The sequence below is a fragment of the Lactuca virosa genome, chromosome 8 (genome assembly GCF_052849685.1).
Source record: "Lactuca virosa cultivar CGN04683 chromosome 8, Lactuca_virosa_CGN04683_v6, whole genome shotgun sequence".
In the NCBI taxonomy this organism is placed as follows: Eukaryota; Viridiplantae; Streptophyta; class Magnoliopsida; order Asterales; family Asteraceae; genus Lactuca; species Lactuca virosa.
In genome coordinates this window covers 201,299,439-201,308,807 of record NC_136433.1, presented here as the reverse complement: position 1 = coordinate 201,308,807, position 9,369 = coordinate 201,299,439, and the positions used below count along the sequence as shown (strand labels likewise).

The following is a 9,369-nucleotide window of genomic DNA, read 5'->3' as shown; positions in this document are numbered from 1 at the left end:
TCAACTTCAAGGAATCTAACGAATGCATAGTTCATTCTCTGATAGTCCTTCCATCCAAAGTAGACATCGATCACTTTACCAAACCTGGAGAATGGCTCTCGAAGTTCTTTTTTGGTTCCATCCGGAAAACCTGCTACGTAAAAGTTTGTGACTCCGTTCTTTAGCTGAGATCTATTGCCGGTTCTCGGTCATCGGACCTCCGTCCACTCTCCGTTTGGATGATGACCTTTCATCTCCTCTATGGGTTTGGTTGTTACAAAAAACCCTGATTACAGTCGATCTTACATTATAAAAGAGGTTAACTATTTATTTTTATACTAGTTGTTTTCTTGTCGCTATACAAAAAAGATATTACTCAGTTTACTCAACTGTTTCTATATTTATGAAACCTGTTAAAACAAAGCATACTTGATCTAGAAAAAATATATATATATATACCCATGTTTGTTTACTTGTACATTATGTTGACTTTGTTGCACTAACCAATCAGCATCTTCCAATCGCACTGTTATAGATGTACTAACTAACCAAAAGACCCATCGCATAACATTTTTGTCTAATTAAAATTGCTATTTTTTAACCTTACAACTTTTATTATTTAACGATTATCATATACGTTTTAATAACAAACTAGATGAGAATCATCCGCGCCTTTGGCGCTGAGTTACTGTAATTTTTCTTCTTTCATGTAGTTAGCGTACGATGGTTTGGAGTCCATCTGCGTGATGAGTTCCTTCTTGTAGCTTTGGTGTTCCCAACTTTCGTCCTACATGTATCTGAGTGATAGTTTTTTGGCTTCATAGTGGGCAATGAGGTTGGTTAGGATGATTTCCATTTGTTGGGGTTTCATTTTTGTTTTGTAAGTTGTATGATGCTATTTCTTGCATATAACCCTTCGGTTATTTTCCTAAAAAATTAAGATAACAAAATGGAAGTCAATAATTTCATTTGCAAATCATCCATGGAACAAAAAACAATATAGATACAATGAAAGGAAGCAAGGGCAATGGTCAGTTCAAATTGTTATAAATGCACAGTAAGGTTTTTTATATATATCCAACTCAACATTTTCAATACATATACTTCTTCATGAAGGTCCTATTTTGTCCTGTTTCCACCAATTTTAACACAGAAACTAAAAAATCAAGCTTCTCAGGTGTAAAGCTCCCTTGCTTTATAAATTACATTTCCTACATAAGTTTGTAAGATATATGTGTACATATTGTTAGGAAATATGTAGAGAAAATTTTCTGTCTTCAAGTTCATTTCGGTTGTTGTTTGAGATAATAAATAGTTTAACACCTAAATTGATCATTCACTATTCAGCCCATGACATTGACAATACTCAAGTAATCTACCCTTTAGAAAAATGTTTTGACTATTTATTAAATGTCTAAAATATCCTTCAACAAATACAAAAGTACAGAAATCATATTTTTAGGTTGTAACAACCTTTAACTAACAAAGAGATCATGTGTACCCTTTATAAAAATGTTTTAACTATATATTAAATGTCCAAAATACCCTTCAGCAAAGACAAAAGTGCAGAAATCATACTTGTAAAAACCTTTAAGTAACGTGCACCCTAGTTAAATGTCTAAAATACCCTTCCTAATAAAAATAGAGACATCATGTATGTACCTATCGATAGACGGATAAACTCTGCCCATCTGAATTTCTTCTTCTTCCATATTAAGAAGTAAGAATGTACGGAAAAAAAATTATATTAGCTGGCATATAACAAATATTATGATACCATTACTTTTAATTCCACATAATTCATAAAAGATTAAATATAAACATATATTGTTTATTTTATTAGTTATTTTAATTTAATTTGTAAATTACCATTAGGAAGCAGCTTGCAACATTCCATCGGATATAATGAGCGCCAGATAATAGAGATCCCAAACCAACCTTGTATACGCAAAATATATTGAACAAATATAATAAAAAAATTAAATAAATAAATAAATATGGAACATATTTCTATAACAACATTTATAAAAATAACAAAATAAGCACTCACTCGGGGAAGAGGTACATGTTATTTGCTTGATTCACGTGACCTACTTTCCCATTTCCTGTTATAAATTATAATAATGTTGTAAGAAACAATTAAGAAAAAAAAACACAGCAATGGAATTGAATTTAAATTATATCGATACATAAATATGAAAAAAAAAATGAAAATTTCAGAAGTAATAGTACCGAGATCAACATGCTCTATATTTTCACCTCCATCCGTTGCTAACGTCAATGCCCGGGGCCACTTGCTACAAAAATACTTAATTACGAAAACACCCTTGGAAAACTAATTTATGTTTTTGACTTAAATGAATGAAAGTATCAAAATCTAATTTTGGTTGATTGTATTTACTTGACAGAATCAAGTCAAACAAAACACCCAAAGGGTGTATAAGTGTATAAATCGATGATTATTCGGACGCACCTACTGGTTATGAAATCGCATTGATAGCCTCTACACGTGTCCTAGCCCGTCTGAGAGCTAGATTTTCCTCAATTGTTTGTCTCTTTCCTTCAGCTTTTCTCAAAGCAGCTTCTGCTATTTCAAGAGTTTGCTGAGCTTTATAATGAAAATGAAAACTTTTGAAATCCTTAAGTGTTAAAATAATCAAAATCATTGTTTTTTAATGTATAACAATTCAGCCCTGATAACGAAATCATTGTTGAAAACAGAGAGTGAAACTGTAGAGTACAAAAAGTTGTTTCAATGATGAAAAAATAAATTCAAATCATTAGCCTCTACCCAAATAATAATAATAGTATAAAAAACAAAAACTATTTTCATCAAAAAGTAACCAAATTTAAAATTTGTTCAAGTCAGTACCTCAAACTAATTTTCGAAAGCATTAACCACCCAACCTGCAATTTTATTCTAGTATTATGATATTTTGTATTTTTTGTTCCATGGTTATAAACTTTTTTTTTTGTTGACGTGACAAGTTTATTGAAACAATTTCATTATATAGTTTCAATAAATATGCCTCATAATCACTTTAATGTTTTCATCATTTTCATAATATGATAACAAAATTGAAATTTTATTGTTACAAATGAACATTGGACCATACATCGCTTATTGTTTCCATATGTGTGTGTAATAGGAAGAAATGATAGTAGGATGCATATATTACCTTTAATGCCACCGAATTATGTGATTCCATATGTGACTTTAAGTGGCTGTTAACAAATCACTAAAATCTGAATCAATGCATCTGTAAAAATTTACATATATATAATTTAACTAAAATTTCAGGTTTTTTAAACACACCACTTGAAGTTAAATAGAAGTGGGTATATGGATTATATCACAAAAAATTATTACATTCCATGATGGAATGAATAAAGAAAACTTCCTGACCATTCATGCTCTCAACTCATACCATTTTGTTGGTCAGACATCATAGTGAGAACGCACTTATAAGAAATCATCAGAAAAGTACAAAATGTCATGCCCATATGTTTGTATTTTTAATTAACATCTTAAATTAAAATCAGAGAAAGAAATAGACCTTATTTTACTGATGGATCAATATTATCCCTCTGATGCCCACCAACAATAGTTAAAGTTATAAAATACGTCTCTTTCCTCTTCACATCCTAAAATTAAAAATTTAAAAAGCTTGTAATAGTGAACAATAATTAAAAATTAAAACATCCTATGAAAATATACTAAAAAAACCAATTGGTACATATACGCGATATAGTGGTAAATATTGAAATCTTATCTTCAACACCAAAGAATTACCACATATATGCATATACATAGACACCAACAACTTCAAAACAGACGTGAGCTACCTTACAACTTGTAAAAAATACCTCAATCATCAACCTCTATCTCCATCATCTTAATAACCCCTTAAATATGTTGATTACAGGTTCACATGAGCATCTGTACCAAAATGTCTCCAGTTTCTAGTTTAAGTCTTATTATTATGCAACTATTTCACCAAAATGTCATTTCCTTCGCCAGAGATCTATCAGTGCAAAAAAATAGTAAAACAAATTACATACAACCAAAACACAAATAGTTATACAGATGAAGAGAAAAGAAAAGTGATATCGATACCAATTTGATAAGTGATAGTAGAAAAACTGCATCAAACACTCGTTGAGACATTTCATCAAACACCTACGGAGGGTGTTCAATCAACCGTAATACAATTGTAAACCCATCTTTTGTATGTAGCCTGAACAAAATCTAACAACTTTCAGGTTCTCAAACCACTAAATATGTAGAATGGAATCAAACCTATGATGGTGAAAACTTCAATCACCTTAGCATAGTCATTTTTCCACTTTTAGCCCCTCATTTTTACTGTCCCATGAAATTCTGTCAGTGCTGAAAGTAAACAACCAAATTTTACCAAAAGAAAATAATTTTATACCTCATGAAAAAGAGAACGTGATGTTGTGAAAGCAGACAATTAAAACATTGAGCTCTTGAAGTGATTTTAAAGAAGCGTAGTGTTTATTGTTTTATTTTTTAGAGTTAAAGACACCAACTAAAGCTTTGAAGTAATTTGAAACATGATAGAAGTTAAGAAAAATACTTCTCACCTGAGCATTTTATCAAACAAACGGCAACTAAAGAATTTATTCCAAGCTAGCCGCATCAAAATCTCAAACCCAACATTCTGATAAGCTACAACACCATGATAATCTGACATAAATTAATAAATTCTAAAATCCAACCTTTTCATCAACTAAATGCCACTCTTATTCCAATTCATATACACTAATATTATGGGTTAAGTTAATGTAAATAGTTTTTGTTGTTTATAAGCAACTTTAATCTTAAAAAAAATAGTACAATAAAGTAAGCATTTTGACAAACACCTTAAAGGCAATACAAAAAACAACTGAGAACCCTTGTCGTTTCTCAATTGTTTCCTGAACATTTTTCTATTGTGTCTGTATATCTAATATTAAGGCCCATGATATATCAAAATCAAACATTCTGTAACTCAACAATTTTAGTTTTCATCCAAATAAGCAGTCAAATCTAGCTTTTACAAACATAGTTACGTTTTGCCTCAAAGTAAACCCACAACAATAAATGGAAGTGAAATCTATTTGGCTTACCTTTCAGGTTGAAATTTAGACTCGTTTTGGGAGGTTGACGTTTTGGGAGGTTGATGATTCTATTAACCACCTTATTTCAAATAAGACAGCAAACAATCAGGAATTAGAAATTTATGAAAAAGGAAAGGAAACACAAACGTTGAAGAAGAATTGTAGAACGAAGCAGCTGAAATACAAACGTTTTCTTATGCCGACGTTCTTTCTCGTGAAAAATCATTTGTTCCAGCAATGATAAACGTTATTCAACTGGTCAAATTGAAACGAAACATTTGTCAAATTGACAAGGCAATGTCAAATCAGAGAGCAGGATACAAATTTTTTTAGAAAACTCATATGTCGTTGTCCCTTTCTTGCTCCTCTCATCCCGTAGAAATCATAAGCCAAAGCACAAGTTACAGTGGCAAAATAAGAAAGGAGAAGACTTCCGTGTGAGGCAAAAATTAAAACCCAGAGAAATTAATGGCAGAAATCAAAACCCCAAAAGTTTACTGTTCACAAACTTTTTAACAATTAATAGTATATAGAATGTCTAGGAATGGTTACAAAGGACCTAGAATATTTTTATAAGCATCGGCTTATCGTCTTCTGGTTTCTGCTTATATCTTTCTAGGACAACTAACGTCTTGGAAAACGACACTGATTTTGTCTTTATTATTATTTTTTTTATTTATAGAACAAAGATGAAGGTTATGTTCAAAATCAGACACTAACATGTATTTTCAAAGTTGGATATACAAAAATCTAAAAATTGTAATAATATTTAGTCTTTTTTTAATGTTGAGATTTAAATCTTTGGTTTCCATGATGAGTCAAGTGGGTTTTATCTTGGTATAAGTGGAATGAAACATGAAAATATTGGAAGGGTAAGAAAGGGGTTTTTAGAAATGAACAAGAGGTTGGGCATGTTGGATATACAACAAGAATAATGGCGATGAGAGTTTATAGGAATCCAGGAGCCCATTAGGGAGTATCAAATGGCTGAAGGGCTATAGAGATTGTGCTACAAGTTTGGATAGTAAGTAAAAAAACTTATCAAGCACTCGACATATGTTGCTCTTACATGTTGATTTCAATTTTCAACTACACTTAAAAAAATAGAGCTTTTATTTGAACATTTAATTGTTTTCATATATATATATATATATATATATATATATATATATATATATATATATATATATATATATATATAAGAGAGAGAGAGAGAGAGAGATATGTTCATATGTTTTTGACAATTATTGTGTACTTTTAGGAACCAATGAGAATTAAGGAAATAATAAATAATTAATTAAATTGATAAGGGTATATTAGTAACTTAGTTGTGATTATTTATGGTAAATAATTAAAATCTTTAATTACATTTAAATCACGTATTTGATCCCTTAAATCACGGTTCCTTCATCTTCATAACCCTAATCCTATATCACAATAGTCATCAAACTCCAATACGATTATCTTCTTCATCCACCATAGCCGAAGGACATTCACAGTCGACGTTGAAGGATTCAGAATCGAAAGTCACAGGTTAATCAAATCGTTAAGACTTTCAGTCTCAATATTGAAATCGATTTGGAAGTTCTAGAATCGGAATTTGAAAACGGTAATCATTCAGAAGCAAAAACGAAACTGAAATTGGAATCGGAGCTTGCAAGCATTCGGTGATGTAGGCTCGTATGTTACAACCGATTCACATTTAGAGTTTTGGAATCAGAACTTAAAATCCTTGGAATAAAAATCGGAGCTATGCGTTTGGTGTTCAAGGCTCGGGTTTTTCGTCTCACAATCAAATTTTGAATCTCAAAATTGAAATCGCTTTTAAATTCATAAACGATTCGGAATCAGAACAATCTCATCGAATCGTTCAGAATTTGGATGTCATCGGAACATTGGGCAGTGTTGATTCGATGGCAAACTTGATTTTGACTTTTACAAGTCAACATCGTGTTTTAACAGATTAAATGAAGAAAATGACTCCATTTACAGTTTCAGCCCTCGGAAGTTACAAAGATTGGCAGAATTAACCCCGTTTCTAAATCCTTTACTAATCCATGGTTTTAACCATTCAGGGCATCTCAAGTTTACAATCAACGCCAACAACAATCGGATTTTGATCGGAACTGACAGTTCCGAACGCAAGGATAGCTACCACAATATTATGGACAATTTTGGCGACTTATGGTTTTGATATAGGACTATCGTAAATGAGAGTAAGCAAAACCAGGACCTCCTGCTGGATGCGGTAATGAGTGTTTTTGTAAAATTCTTCTACTTTCTTTTAATTGGCATTGACATATTGGGAACGTTTGTGCTTGAAATTGGAATGATTTAGTGCTAACATTCTACTGTTACTTTTTTTGGAATGATTTTAGTGCTAACTTGCTAGTGTTAATTTTACATTCCAATATTCTATATTTGACTTCAATTTCACCATTCTGTTCATAAACTTTTTTTGCTATTAACTTTATATATTCTGCCAGAATAAAATCTATGTATTCCGCTAGAATGTATTCTGTCATATTTTATGTATTCTACCAAAATATATAAAGTGATAGTTAATTGCAAGTAACATGTTTTTAACCAATGTATTTGTGATAGGAATGGCTGGAATAATGCGTTAAAGACCTAATAGGAATAACTTGATGAATGAATAACGTTTGATCATACTCACAATTTTAGAATGTTGTTATTTTTATAGAATTTTATTCATTTTTGTCGATATTCTTTTAGAATATATATAATTATATTAAAATGTATAAGGCTTTTAATCTGTAAGAATATGTATGAATTTGTATTTAAGTTCGGATGTATAAGAATATATTAGAATGTTGTTATTTTTCAACCTCGGATTCAAGAATGTTGTTATTCTTCAATAATATTCTAATAGATTAAAATTCTGAAAGAACATCATTCTAACAAAAAAATATTCTGACAGAATAAAATCGGTTATGTATACAAATTACGTTAGAATTAAAATTGAATTAATTAAAAAAATTTAGATTTTTAAAATTAGGAGAATTAATTATCCATAAATATCCGAAAATTTCCTTTTATAAATGTAGTTAATTGTCCAAAATACCATTTTGCTAAAATTTGTGTGATTATATGTTACATGTTATCCCATTGTAATATCATACACCCTCAAATCATATTCATTGATTAATTTCATCCGTTGGTCCAGATCTGTGCATTCTGGCACACAATAGTTAGTAAAAACAAAATAACCTAAGCCTATATATATATATATATATATATATATATATATATATATATATATATATATATATATATATATATATATGTCACACCCCCGAACCAGACGGGGGAAACGTCCGAGGGCTTGTGTGACTTAAATTGAAATATCATCACAATGAATATACATGAAAGATAACATAAACATCACCATGCATTAATACATTACAACCGTCATTGTTCACATCCAGTACATTGTTTACATTACATAATCCAAAACATAAATTGTTTATCAATTGACAACACACAAAAGACGTTCAGAAACATGCTTGATAGTTCTTCATTCTAACGGTTACCTGAGAACACAAGTTATTTTGAAAACGGTCAACATATATAATGTTGGTGAGTTCATAAGCAGGTTTGGTGTGAAAATGTTTTGTATTGTTTGTAAAACCCAGAAAATCCGATATTTTCTGAAACATAAATTATTTACGAAAAAAGTGTGATGATCCATAAGTATACGTGTGAATGATTTCAAAACATGTAATAGTGAAATGTTTTTCATAATAGTTTCTTGTATTATAGTTGTTGTAAGTAAAAGTGAATAATGTTGTTTCCCCGGAAAACCAGATGTTTTCTGATATAAATAGTATGATAGTTTTGTATTAATGTATCGTCACAGCATATGACCATGATTTCCCAATGATTACAAAGATGGTAATGGATCACTATGTGAGTCGTTATAACCATGCATAATAATGACTAATTCGCCTGTCTTAGCATTTTATCAAATGTCGGTATTGAATTAAGATTTTTTCACCCTAGACTGGCCGAGTCTAACTGTAGCGAACAACTTAGGTGTGGGGGAGTCACCCCCGTATAGATCTATACACAAACTCTCGCTCTCCCTCCAGGAGACTTTGATTATAACTACAGACTACGACCGACACTTATTGGTGTCACCCGTTATTTCTCATTAAATCCAAATGAAATTGAATAACATTGTTTTACAACCCGATTTATGTTTACTTGAATAAAAGGTAAGCCTAACAGACGAAGAGAAGAGGA

At 30.7% G+C, this 9,369-nt stretch overlaps 1 long non-coding RNA gene across 9 annotated transcripts; it reads right to left on the bottom strand.

Annotated features, from left to right (window-relative positions):
- Window positions 1-408: 408 nt before the first annotated feature.
- Window positions 409-5,581, bottom strand: LOC145132906 (uncharacterized). Of its 9 annotated transcripts, none has more exons than XR_013718289.1 (14): window positions 5,292-5,581; window positions 5,113-5,182; window positions 4,588-4,672; window positions 4,305-4,369; window positions 4,097-4,217; window positions 3,826-4,004; window positions 3,537-3,624; window positions 3,159-3,204; window positions 2,453-2,587; window positions 2,212-2,276; window positions 2,030-2,084; window positions 1,849-1,917; window positions 1,642-1,684; window positions 409-907 (listed from the first exon to the last, which is right to left on the bottom strand). It is a non-coding gene; the product is annotated as an uncharacterized LOC145132906 (long non-coding RNA). The 9 variants fall into 9 exon arrangements; XR_013718290.1 differs by having other exon boundaries at window positions 2,453-2,563; window positions 3,159-3,239; window positions 3,847-4,004; XR_013718286.1 differs by having other exon boundaries at window positions 3,847-4,004.
- Window positions 5,582-9,369: the final 3,788 nt, after the last annotated feature.